Raw genomic sequence first — 19,378 nt, forward strand, 5'->3', positions numbered from 1 at the left:
TATTTGCTTTAGCGGTGCTACAAATTGGACTACAATGCTACTCAGTACTAGTGAGAGTTTAAAAATATGTTTTAAATGTCCTCATTTTTAACTTTTTTACAAAGAGCTAAACCTTCCCTTCCTGTCTCCTCCCTCCCCCTGCCAAGTCATGTCACTGATCCAGGGACATAGGAGCCATCCTGTGACTACTGAAAGCCCACTCAGATGGTCTGAAGAGGGTCTTTATGCAAACAAAAAGAACCACAAATTAAAATATTCTGCAAGATTGTTTCAAACATTCAGTTTATCTCTGTTTCGTTGGAATGTTATTTTCAGAAAAAAGCTGAATCTGCAAAGCTCCTTCGAGTGCTAGCCTTCTTAACTCCCATGATTTTATCAGGAGTCTCGTGATACGTGCTGTCGTGCTAAATGCCTCACTGCAGCACGGAAAATATTAAAGAATCCACTACACCAAGATCAAACAAACCAAACTCGGGCTTCACAGCTGGGGAGAAAACTCGCAACACTCAAAAAATTAAATTCACAAATTTGGGAGGGAGAAGGTGGAGGCAACTTGGAGGTTTATATTTGTTATCGGCAATATTAGCAAGTTCCCTGAGGCCTGTGGCTCAAGTATACATGATGGCTCCATTATAAAGGCACAGGCCAGCAGCACAACCCAGACCCAGACCTATTTCAAATGCCCCCAAGGCTGGGTTGGGCCCCGTGGGGACAGCACACAGTCACAAGCCCTGTGAAGCTGCCTGTCACCAGAAGCGAGACAAAGCCCAGCCCAGCTTGTAGGCCTGAAAAAGCTAAGCAATCGCTCACTTCCCCATGCGATAGGCAAGATGCAAGAAGGAAAAAGAGTCATGGTGTTGCATCACTCGCCCCCTTATCCGAGGAGGAGGAGGACTGGCAACTTGCCAGGACCTTTCACTCTATTTTTTTTTTTTAAGGCTGTACGTGCAGAAAAGAAAAAGGAGGAATCCGGCCCTCACGTTTTGATTGCTAAGTTATCACATAGTGACTAGTGAAAGGCATGCCTTAAAAACATCAACACTGGCACCTACTACTCTGTTTTGCAAAGGGCTTCATCCTGCCTCCTCCTCCCCCTCCTCCCCAGGCACACTCACATACACACGCACACACGTCTGGCATTTTTCTGTTCCTGTCTTTGTTTCCATTAGTGATATAAGAATGTATCCAGCATCACTTTCAACATTTTTCTTAAACACGTTTTCAACATGTTTTCTTAAACAGTGCAGAGACAGACTTATTTTCCTGAATGCCCTTCACTCGCATTGCAGTTAAAAAAACAGGGAAAGAAATTTTGAGAGAGAGGGAGAAACTACCTCTATCCCACACCAACTGTGGTAGGGAGAGTATTGCAGCCCTTAGAGGTCCCTAGAGAACTTCGAACACGTTTACTAATATCAAAGCAGGGCAATAGCTTTTCAATGACATCAGCTTCCCACTCCCTGTAACTGAGAACTCACCGTTCCCTGAACTAGATAGAGTCAGGAGGTTTGAGTGCCAAAGGTCTTACAACATAGTTTCACCTACAAGTATTAGGATATTCGGGCAATCAGTGGCTGACCTGCTGCATTTGATATAACTTGCTAGTGGCAAAGTTCTTTGCTGTCTATTCATCAATACTAAAGAGTCACCCTCTGCAAAGGGTCAATGTCAAACTGCAAGGTTTATTTCAGGACAGCCCTAAGAGGCTTGAATCCAGTATTAAAATTATATATATTCTTAAAAATGCATGAGATTCTTAATATTCAAACTTAGGGCTCAATTATATTCACAGATGTATTCTGGGAGTGATTCAGTGCATGGACAGGGAAAAGTGCCCACAGCAGAATGAGTGTTCAAGGTAAGTGGTAGCAACCCCTCGTGAAAAATGAAGCCTTAGGCTGCAGTGATACTCTCAGTGTCTGATACTTTACACTGAAGACAAAGGCAATCTCAGGCAAATACAAATCCTTTCCACTGATATAGCCTGGAACACTGTAAGTGCAGTTTACAGCTGACATTTGTTCTGTTTTAGGGAAAAAAGAAATGTATACAAACAACTGTTCTTTTCCATCCTGAAACAATGGAATAACACATGATAGCTCCTTTGCAGTGGTGAAATTCTGACAGTGATCTCAACAGCTGCTTAGCCACCAACCACAGCATTTACAACTGGTTAATTACAGACACCCAAACCCTTGCAACACATTTTGCTTTCATGGCCCAAACAGTATAATCAGTGACTTTATCCAGGACTGCACAATAACGTCTCTGTTTATCACAGAACAGAGCATAGTAACTTATCCCAGATTCATCATGGTCAACTTAAACATATCAACTTACATTTTCTGTTTTCTTTTTTTCGACTAAAAAGAAAGAAAAAAAGGAGTTGAAAAGATATTCTTTTTCTTTTGTAAAAATGTAAAAGCAAGAAAACGGCAGATTAAGCTTGGCTAGCCCTTAAGAAAGTCCTTGTTCTGTGCCATGATTATAACAACTTGATAGTGAAAGTGGGAGGATGAAGACGGTGTTCAAATTGACACACTTCAGATCAGTGTGATGCCCTTCCTCTTGTGAACAGCACTTCACAAGTACTTTCATTCAGTTGGGCTCCTCTGGATTTGGCTGAAGAACTCAGGCGTGAGCGATGCAGGCTATCTAGGATTATCCGTCACATGGCTCTCAGGAAGAACTAGCATAAATGATCCTCCAGGACGGATATTAAATATAGTAAACAGAGTAAAACAAAACCAGAACCTAAGGAGACTATTTTGTTTACTCAAAAGAACCAGAGTTCTCTGTCTGTATAGTTCTGCTTGTCTATGAATACCAAAACATTTTAAAAGTTTTATCATTTCTCTTTCCTGTGGGGAAACTGAGGCACAAAAAAGGGCAGGCTAATTTTTCAATTCCCCCTCAATTTTGAGGGCCTGATATCGCACTTGATTTTTAGGGCAGAAGACCAGGATAAAAACCCCAAAGAACACCCCAACCCCCCATCTCTTATTAATAGGCTCAGAACAGTCATTTATGTTCCACAGAATGAGTCAGTAACTGGGATTCACATACAGATCTGATGGATCATCCAGAGCCCAGCCTGCCAGACGCTTCTCCCAAATAATATTTGAAACCTGGGGGAGGGGGAAAGCAATAATAGTACTGGAAGTAAACACTGGATTGGGCCTTTATTTTCTATCCATTTTAACTGCAGAAAGGGCTTTGGCCAACTTATTTTGCCCAGGAAATTAATTCCAACCTGTTATGCAAAAGCCCTAATGAATTCCTGCTCTGCTGAATCAGCAGTGCAGCGAAAGCAGACCACCTCTGCCTGCGAGCCGAGCCAGCGCCAGCCCTGCTCAAACGCGACTGAAACCACCGTATGCTTAACATTTTAAAAGATCACTGAAATATGTCTTTAAAACTCACCACAGTCAAGAAAGTGCTAGAGGTTATCTGTTAGGTGACAAGTGGAATGAACTTCCAGGTATTTTTCAAATCTCATTCCTGTAAATAAGAAACAGCTGACTATGATCCTGCAAATTCCAGTTGAGAAAGCTCTGATGATATTAATGCATTATGTTGTGTCCAGAATCCCTTGATAGAATTACAACATTACTGTACACAGCTGGGTGGATATTATTATGTTGCACGAAGAAAACAGAGATTATACGATCAGGAATAAATGCAACTGAGATCCGACACTAATGCACTTTAATACAAAGCTGGTGTCTCCAAATTTAGTACAGGACGTTTTTCAATGGTAACTTTCTAACAACATGGACAAATAAAGCCATGAATACACTGGCAAACTACACTGTGTGGCTAGAGAAGTCTGCTGATGACAGTCTTGTTATTGTAACAGGAAGTGACTCAGCCTTGGCAACAAGAGATCAGATATTTTATTCAGAAGCATTAGGTCATTTTTTTCCCCTAACCAACCAACAGTTTCACAAGGCAACTGGTTTTGTTTGAAAATAAATATCTATTTTGAAAGCGATTTGCTGAGGGAGTGGAGTTAAACATTTATGGTTAGGAATAACCACTCGGTTTAATTCAAGGCATCTGGAAACCTCTTGTCCTTTTAACTCTCTTAAATTTGCTGCCTCTACAAAATTCCACCCCCTCAGGCAAGAATTCTCCCACATGGGTGAGTAAAGTACCACCAGCTACATTATCATCATGAGAGTGAGGATGAGTGAGGAGATTTGTGCCTGGACCAGTAACTTTCCATGACAATTATACATGACTGATGTCAGCATTACAGATAAAGTAAAACTACTTCACACAGGCATTACAGCTGAAGCAAATATATGCCTTGCTGTAACAGCATATTACATGATCTTTCATCAGTTATTTATAAATGGCACATGATGTGATGCTGCTTCTCCTAAAATCAGTGTAAAACAAAAATTCTCTTAATACCTGGCATCCGGCCTAACCTAGAACAGTTTCTTTCCTTCTCTGCTTCTGCACTGTTACTTTTGTGTGTCTTTTGCATTACATATAAGCTCACAAAACTACGCAGAAACAGAAAAAGTAGTTTTCCTTCAAATGCTACACTGGTAGTACTCATTTTTGCTTCAAGTACCTTTTAGCACAGTTCACGACTGCATAAAGGTTGCACAAAAAGAAACTGACTGTTCAAGCCAAATTAAAACTCTCCCTCTAACAATAAAGAGTAAACATGCCACCAGCTGCAGCACTCCTAGAACAGGATTTCATCATCTTCATAATATTTTCCTGACCTGTTGTCAGCTTTATATTTTTAAAATACCAAGGAAGCATAATACTCCACATCACAATGACTCAAATATCCCATGCAAACATATAAATAACGTATAAATAACAATGCCAACTTTTTATCTTGGGCAGGGAGCAGGCAAAAAAAGTTCATAGGAGTATCTTAAAAACTCTATAGCAACAGTGTTTATCTATTGCCTCCATACTGTGCCCAGAGCCTAATTTTAGGTATTAAAAATAAAACTCCAGACAATTTCCCGTAACAGGCACTGCAAGAACACAGTAAGGCCTCAAGCATTCTTTTTCGACATCAAAACGCACTATTTTTGTAAATGTGTGAAAAATTAAACTTCTTTGGAAAGCCATTACAGTTAATATGAATTTACAATTCAGCGTTAAATGAAATATATCCTGGGAAACCTCAGCGCCCTACATTATTGCGCTGTTATCTTCCTTGTGACACAAGTAGTATTGTATAATTCCAGCCCACTAAAACAGCAGATTTCGTAATTTTGCTGCTAAAGCAATGTGGTTTTCTGTGCTCTGTCAAATAGCATTTTTATCTTCTAGCAGGAAAAAATAGCTATCTTGTTCCACCATCTGCCAAAAACTACTAAACACAGGGTGTGCTTCTGTGATTTCAAATTGCAGAAGCTTAAGTAACTCCAGTGTTATACCTATTAAATATAGTGACAATCAGAGCCTAACATTTTCAAAGTACTGTGGCACATTATTTAAGAAAGGTATCTCTACCATACCATTCCAGGGTTTAACTGCTAACATGGTCTACATTTTAGTTGGCTGTCCCTGCTAAGCACCGTTATGTATCAGATGATTTTAACTAGATAGTCATCTTGAAGTGCTGGACAAAGGCTCACTATCTATTCATAGCTTAATACTGAATTTGAGAAACCATGTTTCTTTGTCCAACCGTATAAAAATGGAACACAATATGAACATAATTTCAGCTCTACTGCAAAACTCTTCCTATTCTATATCTAGTCTCCTGGTACAGTACACCACTGCCATTGTCTGACAAAACTTACTGCCTCAGAGTCGCAATTTTATATATGAACACACACACATATATATGTCATTTTTTAATATATCTCATATTTGCTGAGACAGACTTGAAAACACAAGCCCCCAGTGTTTTAACACATGAAGGATAATAAAAGGAACTTACATTTCTTATTATCCACATTTCACTACTTTAAAGCCTATGTTGTGCTTTTCTGGGACCTAACATTTAATATATGAACGCTTGGAGTCAGCTTCCTCTGCCTTATATTCAACAGGCACGAATATATTGTCATCTTCCATTGGCACCATGTCAGCTTTATGATTACAAATCCTCCATTCGCATGTGTTCTTCTCAAAAGCACTCATGTTTTAACAGGCCTCCATCATATGTGAAGCCTTAATCTAGGAACTGACAAGTTTCAACCCTGATGTTATATTTCTTACTGAAATAGAGACTCCAGAGCTCTGATTTCGCTTACTCAGTCAGAAGCAGCAGTTGACAGGAAAAGATAAACCATAACCTGCTTGTTACTGTGTGCACCTCTCAGCTACATCTCAGGCCAGGCTGACCCAAGGAGCTAGGGATGTAGAAAACATTTTGAGTTTTCCAAATAAATGGCTGCTTTTTTTTTTTTTTTTTTTTTATTTCATTCTTTGTGGGACAGGATATTATTTTCACTTATTGTGAGACATGGTATCAACTAACAATATTCATGATTAGTAAAGCTAGGAAGATAATAAAAGTTACATTGCATAAGGACAAAATATTTTTCCAGTTGTATACATTTGTGATGCTGCTGTAATGCATTTTAATGGTCTCAAGTTCTAAAACTAAAAGATTCTGAAAACTGATTTTGGGCATGCAAAATGAATTCCCTATGAAATACACAAGCTTTTGGTGGAATACAAATATCAAACGTACATAGAGAGACCTACTAAATCATATTCTGATCATTTTTCTTTTCGATATGTACTGCAGCATACAAAATAAGGGGGAAAAATAAAGAAACTGCAGAAACTGTAGAACAACAGAAAAAAAAAGAAAAAAAGAGCAATCATCATGCACAGCTCCTAACAACAATGATGTTTTTCCATCTCTGAAGAGTAAGAGCCTGTGGATCAGGTACTATAATGGTCATAAATGCACATTGTGAATCAGTTCAATAAATTCAATACACTTCTAGTTAAAACTATTGCAACAAAAGATACTTAACTACTAACAGAAGGGAAAGCAGACAAGCTTTCTGCATATTTATGAGAGTATCTGTAGTTTTGGTTTGGGGAATGTAACATATTACAAACCAAAAAGGAAATCAGATCTCACTTAGAAAAATTAAGGAAATAAAAGAATGAATGGGAAAAAAAAGCCGGAGGAGGAGGGAGATCAGGCCTTTAACAAATATTTGGGGGTTCCCAGAGAGACATTTCCTGAGTCCTTTATGACTATGTAAATCTGACGAAGAATAAGGATGGGAGTCATGGCTCTAAAAGCAACGTTGTACGGGAAATATGACACCCAAAGACACATGGCAGGTACAGGCAAAATGCCAGTGATGATGCAGAGCAGTCACCCTGATCACACCAGCAGTCTTGTTGAAGAGGAGATGCTAGACAATGGAATACCCACTCCTACAAGAGTCTGAAAGCCTAAGGTGTGTTGGAGGTGAGTAAGTGCCAGCTCAGATCTGCCTCCAGCTCCGCTGTCTGAAACTCATGCTAGGACAATCTCGACAGATTTTTAAACAGCAGCACTGTAAATGACATTACACTTCGCTTCTTTTTCTATCTTGTGTAATGTGCACATACTGGGCAATCACCACTGGTCCTTGCTTTTTGATAGAGCTTGAAAATGAGAACTGAACTAACAACTCCAGTCGAGTGTTCATTTCAAAAGGCAAAAAGCCTATTTACAGGCTGAAATATGTCTGCTATGTATCTTAAAAAGTGAATGCATGCATATTTGTTTCAAATATTGCTTGATGACTGAAGAACATGTGATACCATCAGAATACTAGTTTCTATGCCACAGAAACACAATATTTTGCTCTTTAGAAACTAAACATATCTTAATATTAAAAGAGTCACATAGCTGAGGATTTTCATTATCTAAAGGGTGACACAATCACAGGAGTCCAGCAAGGGTAGATACTCGTTCCTGCTCAGAGCTGCAACATGTGAAATAACTGGAAGGGACCTACCTAGATACAGAGTTTTATTATTACATTTATCACAGAAAACAGACAATCACCAATAAAATAACACGAAAAACCAAATAAGGGATTAGACAAATTCATGGACAACAGGTCTATGAGCAGATTTTTCAAGGCACAGATACAGCATCTGACATCACTAACCCAGTAATTCTGAACGCTAAAGGAATAGAAAGGGAACTGACTGCAGAAAATGGCTAGGCTCACATACTCTTCCTAACTAAATTATTGGCACTGGGCTTTTGTCCTTGCTATTTAAAAGGTAGAACGCAAATCTAGTCCTTCATTACAAGTTCTGAAGCTGAATTTCTGGCATTTCTGCACAAATTTTATCATGGTTGAAGAGAGAATATTGAACTTTATATACCACTGGCTTAAGCCAGTAGGGCTTCCTTCTTTTGTTATTGCTAATTAATGGCATTTTTGTTCCACTACCCCTACTGCAAGATTTAATATACATCCTTGTTCCCAGTCTAAACCAAAAACGTAAAACATACCAGTGTCCAGCCTAGACCTTTCCATAACACCTTCTATAAAAGTCTTCTTTTGCCTGTCATGTTTGTTAACTATTTCTTCTTCTCTGATATTTTTTTCTCTTTATTCAGAGGACAAATATACACCTTCTCAGCTGTTCTCTCTTTGGCTAAATAAGCAAATGAGCATCATTTTTTATTTTCTCTCTCTTACAATCAAAGTTCTCTAGGCCATGTGTCATGCTTCTCTGCAACTTTTCACATGCAGTGTATTTCCTGAACATGAAATACCTCATTTAGATATGCTTCTCCAGATGTGATCTAATTTAGGACTTTGCACGTTAGTATCTATCTCTGGCAACGCCTATTGCACCCCACAATTTCATGTACCTTCCTGCCACTGGCTGAAATTCCTCTGCTGAACCACATGATCTCACGACCAGGTGATCTCATGATCAGTGATTAAATGGCCTATGCAGTCTTCTGTCAAGTCTAACCAATGATCTCCTGCAGTGCAAAATAAATCCTTGGGGTTAGCACATAACTGCATGACCTTGAATTTCATGCTGTTTTTTCTTTCAGTTGATATTACCCCAGTCCTTAAGGCCATTTCTTTTTCTGTGGTATTACAGTACAATCCATCTCTGTATTGACAACATCTCCCAGCTTTGTGCCATCAGTATATTTCATTACTACATTCCGACTACATGTGCCGAGATCAGGAATGGAAATATTAATAATAATTCTCCATGCAATATCAATTCAAATATTTTCATGAAGTTGAGGAAAATGAGATCTGTCAGAGTTCCCTTGAGAAAAATCTATTGATTTTCCCTTGATAAGTGAAAATCTATTCTCTTATCAGTGAAATGTCTAATTAATGATATTATGTTAGCCTAATGAAATCTAAATTAGGCACCAGAGGAGTCTCTATGGCAGCCAGCAGCAGGATCATAACTCTGTATTTTTAATCTGATTGAGATCTTATTAAAATCTGAAGAGATTCCCAGTGATCTCTGAAGGAATGCAGTGAAATATCTAGCATGATGATTGACGACATCTGTAATATTAAAATCAACATCCAACAGGTAAATTAATATTATTTGTCAGGCTTCTTAAAATTAATGATACTGTTCCAAAAGTCAGTAATTTTTATATCACACTGTGTTATATCACATTCTTGGGTTTGGGCTTCCAGTTTTTGAGCCCTTGAAAAGCACCTTGGTTGCCACTTTAGGATTTTCTCAAATGTAAAAGGGCAGTGACAGCCTATTTATTTTTCTGGTGGAACTTAGATTTTCACCTACTCACTTGCCTCCAGGAAAAAGGTCTTAAAATTAAAAACAAATATTGTTAAATTTTGTTGAGGTGTGCGAGTGTCAGATGTAGTTAGGCACATGTAGAACCTTTGAGGGGCTAGGGAAAAGGGGCATCTTACAAATAATTAAATACCATGCTAAGAGTTGCCATCATATTGAATTTTCACACGAAAAGTCATTTCACAAAGTGATTGTTGCCCTAGCAATTTTGTATGTGTTCTGTAGCATTGCAATTGTACTGAAATAAAAGTACATCCACTGAGATTACGACGGATGAATTACACATACTGTGTATCTATCTAACTCTATCCTACTTCAGCCTCCTGGTATGAAAATGAATGTTCCATATGTCATTTCAAGACTGAAGCAAGGATGATGGATACATGGATGTGTCTCAAGACTGAAAAAAACTAAAGCAACGCTGAAATGGTGTAGGAAGTAACTGAAAGGATTGGAAAGGACTCTGTTTTGGGTGGCAGTTTGAGATGGGAGGTTTTTGTTTCGGGGCACTGTTAGACCCTGCGATGCACCTTGAAGAGTTAACTAACAGTCCTGGCAGAGACCTCTTTGCTTGGTGAAACAAGCATAACCACTTATTCCGGTTGGAGAGGTTGTTGCTGGTATCCTGCCCTTTGGCAATGTGCAGATTAAGCTACTGGTGCTAAAACCCTCTATCTGAAGCTACACCAATGATTATTCAGATATAAGGACTATTGCTGAATGCAGCAGTCCGATAAAGCATGATTTCATGAAGCCAGCTTCTTACACCTGAGTTTAGTATTTGCAGAAGCTATTTACTTGTGGCTGATATTCATAGTACTATATTTCAATGATGTAGGCAGCAGCTAATAAAAATCATATTTATTCTCTGTGTAGAACTATTGTTGTAAACTCACAGAAGTGCTCAGACTAGCGCCCTTTTTTAAACACTTTCCATAACACATTTTTAGTAAGAAGTCTGTCACGCAGAAACTATATCCAGAGTCCACATTCATTAACCTCCCAAGCATGCCACAAGGCTCATCTTTTCATCCCACAGGGATCTGGGAAGATTGAAAGCTACTGGATTAAAAGGAATTTTACTTGAGCAAGCAGTGTTTCTATTTCTGAAAAATCTCCAGGAGAGCTTATTTACATTTAATTGCATTTTTTTGAATTTTCAATTTTTGTGTCACTATAATTTGTGAAGTAGCATCTATACCACTGTCTGATACTTTACAAACGTATAGAGACACCACACGCTGAATTATAGTTCATGAAGGCAGGGAATTGATGCTATTTTAATTATCTGTACACACACACCACTGTGTGCTCGTATCTTCAAACACTCAGATAAGAAGTTTTCACTCTCCTTCAAACAAGGAGGTGCCTTACAATACCTAACATTTTTGTGCTTCGCTCCCCTCACTGCCTTCCATGACACTGACCGGTTATTCCTTTTCCTTCTATGACTTCTTCTCCCCTGTGATAATGTTTAGGCATATCCCCTTTCAAATTATGAGACAACCTCCCTAAAAGAAACATGGTCTTTTCAACAGTTGCTGCCTACATTGCTAAAAAATAATACCATGAACATCAACCAAAAACTAGACAGCAATTCTGCAATGCTTGGGGCCCAGCGACAGCACAAAGGAGCAAAGGATAGAAACCCCCAAAGCTCCTACTTCAGAGGACATTCCCACCATGTAGCAATAGTGAGTCACAGTGAAGCAAAAGCCATCTGTTCATCTGGACACAGATACTGCTTGTCAGTTAGCAGGAAACGTTTCCACTGAAGAATTTCACTGCAATGTTAATCTCCCTGCGTAGACAAACTTCCAGGGTTTCAGATCTTCTAGTCTGTAAAGCGGGAATGCTGCAGCTTCCTTTCACCCTGCTTTGTCTGTCTTATCTTTTTTGAAAACAGGCTGGTCAAGCAAGCGCTTGCCTGTGTGGATGTACCTGTCTTTACAGCTCAGCTAGTACCAAGAGGTCTGCAAGTCAACTCATGACTCCAGCAGTTCTCATCAAAAATGAAGCATTCAAATGCAGTGACACATAGGACCAGCGGCAGTGAGGTTGCAGCGCCTTCCCACTCCTCCTCTCCTTTCCCACTGCTACATGACTTAGCCAAGCTGGGACCCCTCTCAATCCTGGGAAATTGCCATGTTACATCCTTCCCCCTAAAGACATCCCTGCCATCAGTTATTGATGAAACTGGGAAATGCAGTCATAATTAATATGTTGTATCTTGAAATAGCGGCAGAAATACACTCTGTAAAGAGACTAATCAGCCCTAATTAAAGTCATGTTTAACTAATCTTTTTGGGATGGGGACTGTTATTTAGTGTGTGTTCTTGCTACATGTAGCACAATGGGATTCAGCATTGCTGTTGCACTAGGTGTTATCACAATATAAACAATGAATAATAATAACTACAGAAGTATAAATTTTGGTTTTTTTTCCTAGTACAACTGCTTCTGTAGGCACCGCATTACAATTTGCTTGACTATTGCATAGTTTGTGTTATCACTGTCTAAATGTTTAGCAACTCATATGTGCAGGATGGGTGGTTAACTCTTCTCATGTGTGTAATGTTTTGGATCAAATTATTTCCACATTCATTTTGATGGATTAGGTTTCAGGTGGACAAGACCCAAAAAAATCAGATAAATTCTTAAAGACTCTGCTGTACCGAAGACATTCTTAACAATGACATTTAAAAAGAATGAGAAAGCACTTCTTACTTCTATTAAAATTAGATTTACAACAATTATCTCAAAGGGCCATCAGCATTCTATAATAGAAAAGTGTGATTTCATATTAAATCAGATGATACCAAAAAGATCAGCTGGTTAAAAATTTTCTACATCAAGTTCAAACAACAAGGCAATGTATTTGTTTCAAAGAGCACATTTGATTTCTATCATGCCTCTGAAATCTGTGATTTCCAAACGAATGCCAAATGAGGTTTAAAAAAATCCCCATATGAATAAATTTCATAAACTGCAAGAGAATGGGAAAGATCTGAAGAGGAAGATTTTGGCTTTTGTGTATGCATATTAACTTAATTGTTTGACCCTTGAAAATAGCAAGTTGCCTGGAGCATATAAACTCAAAAAGTACTCATTTAAAGCAAAACATTTTAATTTGGCAAAAATCTTCTAGGCCATCTTCTAAAAAATGTCTACAAATTTTTGAGGGAGAAGGATTAGATACAAATGACAGGTATGGAAGACAGAGAAGAACATCATGTAATTACAAAATGGTAATAGAGGATTCCTGCACCAGGTAAAATTCACATAGCATACACCTCAAAGAAGACAGGCAAGCTTTGCCGGAGAAATCTTGAAGGAAGCTCCCTATCTCTTGGGAAAAAAAAAAAAAAAAAAAAATTACAGGGGGGAAAAAGCTTTAAAAGGCTTGTGAAATTGCCAGCAGGAAATGAAATGACCACCACAGATAAGAACTCCATCAGGTTGTAAATGTATAGGAATAGGGTTAACACTTTGGTTGTTATTCAAAAGCAAATGAAAGATGAGCTTATGATAACAAGCTTGGATTAGGACTCAGAAGATCTGAGTTCATCTCTTGGCTCTGCCATAATCTCTCTTTGTGATTTTGGGCCAAAGCTTACATTTGGCATAGACTGAAGAAAGGAAGTAGTATCCTTTTTGTATCGTTAGGGAACTGAAACCCAGAGATAATACTAGCCAAGGACTCACAATGCTTTATAGGCATTTACATTTCCAATATGTTTCCCTGCAGAGAAAGATAACTGAGAGTTGAGAGGTATCTTTGTGGGTCTGATCCTCCAATTACTTCTGTGGTTCTGTTTCCTCATTATAGCATTCAGATAATAAACCCTTTCTCCTGCACTTTGAACAAAGGCTGGGCTTTTGTTGGTTTGTTTTGGTTTTGTTTTTTTTTTCTTACCAGAGTAGAATATAAACTCTTAGGAAAAATACTCGTTCCACAGCCATTTATATATTTCTTATAACTTTGCAGTCTCATAGTGAGTATCCAAGAAGGTTCCATGAATCAACAAGTAACTAGTTATTATGTGTGTATATATGTGTATATATACCCATTCATCTTGGATACTTATGGAGTAAATATCCTTATTTTATTATTGCTATCATCCTACTGCACGATAGCAATAATGACAATAATATGAGTATATTGATGGGGTCTGCCTTGTGGCTTACACAGCAAATAGTAATTTCCCTGATTTCGCATGCAGCAGGCTGAGTTCTGACACTGACTGGGACTAAACTCAGAGCACTTCAGTGGAAACTCGGGATTACTTCACCACAGTCACTTGCTTTTCATTTCCTTTTCCTTGCTGATCTTCCGAAGCTAGCAGAGTTACACTGATGTGAATGAGATCTGAATCCTGCCCATTGGCAACAGTTCCTGAAAACAGGAAATGGGATATTTCAAATAACAATAGGTGGGAACAGTGAGCAAAGGTTCACTATGTGGTAACGCTGCTGACTCTTTAATGACTATGTTTATTTCCTTGTGTCCCAAAGAAGGCCACAGTTCATTTGCTCTTGAATATATATGTATGGCCATACGTATATCAGACACTGTATCTAATTTTGCAGCTTGTGTTAATGGAGGGGGGCTGGGGGGGAAATCAGCACTGACTCCCACTTCTCATAACGAGAGACACAATTAGATCACTCTCCTGTGCCATAGCACCAAACAAGTCAAGTTGCAAAGGCCGAAAGGTTCATCCCATGCCCTGTTAATAGGAAAGCTGCCTATTATTGCAGCAACACTTAGATTGGCTTTTTTTTCCTCCCGTGCACCAGAGAAAGGGGTACTGTGACATAAGAGAGAAACCCCTTGCAAAACTTACAACCCACATAGTGCACTTCACATAAAGTCAGAGCAGAGCTGTTACGAGTTGGAAAAGACATCCTGGGCCATACAGTTCATTCCAAGCAAAGGTCTGCTGTTCTTGGCTGAGGCTTCCACGCAACTCCTTGTCTAGTCTTGCCCTGACTAATTCCCAGAAAAGGCAGTTTCACAACCACTCCAAGCAAGCCAGCCCTGTGTTTAATTGGCACCGCTGCTTAGAAATACTTCTTTGCATTCTTTTATGAAAGTTTGCAGTTACAATATAATTCTACACACTTTTACGAAGCCTCCCAAGCAGCTAGTGAGACAGTCCAGATATTTCTAACAATCGTTAGTCCTCCAGTCTCTCGCTCCACAAATTGATTGGTGCATGTTGGATTCCTTTTCTCACAGCTTCCAAAATTGGTCTGAATTAAGTTTCCCAGCTTAATGCACTGTTAAATAATGGTCACTAATTAGCAATGGCACAAAGGAAGACATGGTCATATGAAAATGATAAAATGCCCAGCAACACAGGTTTTTGGTCCTTTTTTTTTTTTTTTCTTAGCTCAAGCTGCTGGTTTTCACCATTAATCATAGCAATTTCTGCTTCTCCACCTGGGGAAGCAGTCAGTAAACTTCCTAAAAGCAGCCAAGGAACTTGGCACCAGACAAGTCCCAGTTGCTCGCATTTGCTACTTCTTATGAGGATGCTACCCTAAAATCCATCTTTCCTAAAGACACTCTGCAAAGAAAGTGTGCTTTTCTTTTTATTTATTACTCGTATTTAGAAAGAAAGGTTTGGAAGGCTACCTCATTCTTTTTATTATTTAGATTTTTTTAAGAATAGAAATTCAGGTCTTCTAAATCACGTAAGATTTTATGCACTGCTAGAAAAGTAGTCATTCTAAAGTTCAGATACCACAAAAATGAAAACTGTTAGATTTTTGAAGCGCGATTTTTATTTACTCTGATAGGATGACTGCTTTTAAATACTTTAAAAACCCATAAGTGATATTTTCTATACTAGAATCCATGAAATACCTATTCAATTAGGACTTATAACTACTAATAGTACTCTTGTGTACTATTATGCAGATTGTTCAACTGAGCCTCTTTTGGAAATAAGGTCTAATTTTTTGCTAATAAAGTCACCCAAGAAAAAGCTGAAAGTGAATATATGTTTTGTTCACAAATATGTACAGCAGCTAATCATCAGGGAGGAAAAATACCTATTTAAAGCAGAAAGAAAACACCAGCACGTGAGGGAACAGGTATAATAGATTGGTTGCAAATAGGGCAGGAATTAGAGGACTGTCACTCGTAATTACAGGACTGAGAGATAGAATCACCTTTCCAGTGCCAGTTAGGGAAATGGAAAAAGCAATTCCCTTCAAGGTGAGGGTACGAAGACTTACAGAAGACACTCTACAGTACATCTGCCTGAAAAAAGGGATTGCTTGTCAATACCTTTTGTTCTAATGCTGTTTCTGGGTGCTGATAGGGATCACAGACCAGTTGCTAGAGCGCTCCCTTCTCATCGACTGTTTAGGCATGTCTAGGACAATCAAAGTGAAAAAGGGTGAACTGTAGAAATTCCATAGCTCCAGGTTTGGTCTGAAAAGTTAAAAAAAGAAAATTAAAAAAAAAAATGGAAAAAAGAGCCCCTACAACACCTCTCTGACTCCCTTGCCGGTCATTGGTTCATATTCTGTTCACATTAGCTAATGACAACAATTTTTTTCCCTCCATTCTGGTTAACTGTTTAGCACTATTTGTAGGGCAACACATCACCTCTCCTAACTGTTTTTTGTGTCTGCTGAACAAGTTCAGGTCACATTTACCTAAATTCTTCCTTACTGTATTTTTGTCATTATTTCTATTGTAATTTTTTTACCTTTCACTCTGTTTTAGGCTAGCTTACGCTGTGAAATGTAGATCTCTAATTCTGCTAGAGTGACAGATCAGGAATCACCCCACTTGCTTGCCTACTCGTAACAGTTCTATTTATATATCCACAAAGAGCATTTACTTTATCTGTGGTAGAATCACATTGCATGCTAGTTTTCGATTTAGCAACTTACCACCTCGGAAGCAGATCATTTCAAGTAGTGTTCTCTGCTAACTGACAATGCTTTCATGCACTTGACACTCTCTCTCTCTCTTTTTCGCCAAATAAAGTCCATTTATCCTAATCAAACCACAAGCTATTGATTCCTGCCCATTTCATCTAACCTCCCTGCATCTGGCTGTACGTGAACCATTTTCAGGAGGTTTTCTCCTCTTCTTGCTCTCAGCACTGAATACAGCGCACAGCAAGTTAATACGTCCTCTAAAAATGCATGAATATTCGAAGAACAGAACAGGTGCTCCCCCTGCCTCATGTGGAGCTCAGCCCACCTGGAAAACACCGTCTGTCGCCTGCTACGCCAGTGAGCAGATTTTCCAGGAACAGTCCACCATCCCTGACAAAAGCGGTTACTACAGAGAAGTGGTGGGGCATTTAATGTGGCAATATAGCTTTTCAGACAGAACCTTATTAAAATTAATGAACCAAAAAAAAATTAAAGCACACGGGGCTTTTTTCTCTGCACATATTTGTAAATCAGCAGCCTTAAAGGGGCAAATTGGCTGATTATCCTAAATTGTGGACAGTCCTACTTAAAAGCCATTGTGCAACTGCGCAGGCAGAGCACCGACATTTGGAGTAATCCTACATAATTTGTACTATTTTTTTCTACTTATTTATAAATAAGCTAGATCATAGAGAGTTAAAAACACACTGAACGTTTACAGGATGGGAAGTAAATCTGTGACTACCTTTACATAATCATACCGAATACATACTGAATTAGCTGCACGGCAGACACAAGAAATTTATCCAAGGAACTCAATAGCTGTATTCCTTCCCTGGCCATTAGCAACAGTGCCCATTCAGTACATGCGCTTCGGCATCCTTCACCACTACCATAAATGAAGAGGCCTCTGCTCTAAATCAGGTGGTCTTTGTCTCTGGTTGGCACATCTTAATAAAGTGGTGTAGTCCTGAGGGACTGACTGATTTTGGTTTGGGTTTTTTTAAGTTAGAACATGTTTTCACTTAAGGTTTTCAAGGTAAATTCCACCCTGGCGCATGATTCAAAAAATCATAGTGGTATTAAATGGGTATTTGAAACTGTGCTACGAAGAAAATCATTAGGGACTAAATTATATCTTCAGGTATCTCCACTAGTTCATTCTTTCCTTTTCTTTCATTTTGGGGTCTATTAAAATTTGTCCTAATGTTTATTATCCTCCACAGACTACAATAAATTGCTTTCGACTCACACGCCATCCCTTCGTTCCACCTGGCTGCTATTAAGTGCCAGTAGTTTCCTTCAGCTTGCATTCCATGGAACAGTCTCCCAAACCACAGCACGTTATTGACTCACCATTTCATTTTAAGTCCTGATTAAAAATATACCGGGTAAAAACACTACGTCTGCTTACTTCACTTTACAGTCTTACCCATTCTTTCTTAACTGGGCTTGACCTTTAGTTCTAATGACGCTTTTTGTTACTTAAGCTTAAAATTTGCTAATACAGTTGTAACCTAGAACTAACACATCCAGTGACACTTATGTCAATTTTCTTTTCAATGCCCATTAATAACGGCCCAATCAAAGCCAGCATTTAATGAGGATATAACTTAAACAGCTTTTACTGCACCACAGTTGCATCTGTGCCATGGTTTTCTTTGATTTGGTTTATTTTTTCCTACGGCAGTAATTGTCATCCTGCTCAACCAATCACAGACTGGCAGAAGCGCAGAAAACCTTACTTCCCCACTAAAACCACATTTTATTAAAGGAGCTTTCTTTTACTCTTTAATATTGCATCTCTATCAATTTACATCTGCCCATCTGAAGATAACCATACAAAATAAGATCCTTATGCTTCAAACTCCACATGGGCACAGTAAATCTCACCCAGTCTCTGACAAGCCCAGATCTCTCTTACATGAAACACAGCTTAAAAAGGAGCAAGCATAAAACAGAAAGAGCGGACAGTTGCACTCACTGTCACGATGTTTGAAAATAAAATTTTCTCCAAAGAGGGAGCAGGCCAGTTAAACAAACACTAAGGATTTCCAGAGTTACACTACCAGGTTATATTTGACTGGAGCCCACACCGCATTTCAGGCCACAAAATATTTAACTCTACAGAACTAAAAGTAGGCTCACATAAGGTGTATAATTCATCTACTTAAGAGGTTTTTTTTTTTTTTTTCCCTTCTGCACTTTTCTTTGGAGGATCTGGTTTTGGCCACAAGTAGACATAAGCCTATCTGCACTATCTGTTGTCCGCAAGGCAATTTTGGATGTGTATTTATGAGTTTGGCCACATGAAGCCAAGTAAAGAATTACTGACTAAACCCAGTGAGCTTAATTCTCTGGATTTAGATATTTTGAGTCTTCAGCATTAGCTTGTTTTCCTAAACATAAAATAATGCTCTAATTGACCTTGGGCTTTTTTTTTTTCATAGACACAGGAAACCCCAAGCATGAATGCTAGTTGCTTGTTTATGGAATTGCCATATTAATAGTTTATGAGGGGCTAGGGGATGGAAAGTTAGACTGACATTTTCACACTTGCAATCACTAGCGCACAGAAGACAATCAGCAGAAGAAACAAAACATTAAATACTTCAGTTACCATCTGTAGGTAACTAGCAACAGATAGAGAAAAGTAGGGAAATGGAAATAACAGAGTAGAGATTATAATGGAAAGATCAGTGGAAAATTAGAA

This window comes from Numenius arquata, chromosome 12 (genome assembly GCF_964106895.1).
Source record: "Numenius arquata chromosome 12, bNumArq3.hap1.1, whole genome shotgun sequence".
Classification (NCBI taxonomy): Eukaryota; Metazoa; Chordata; class Aves; order Charadriiformes; family Scolopacidae; genus Numenius; species Numenius arquata.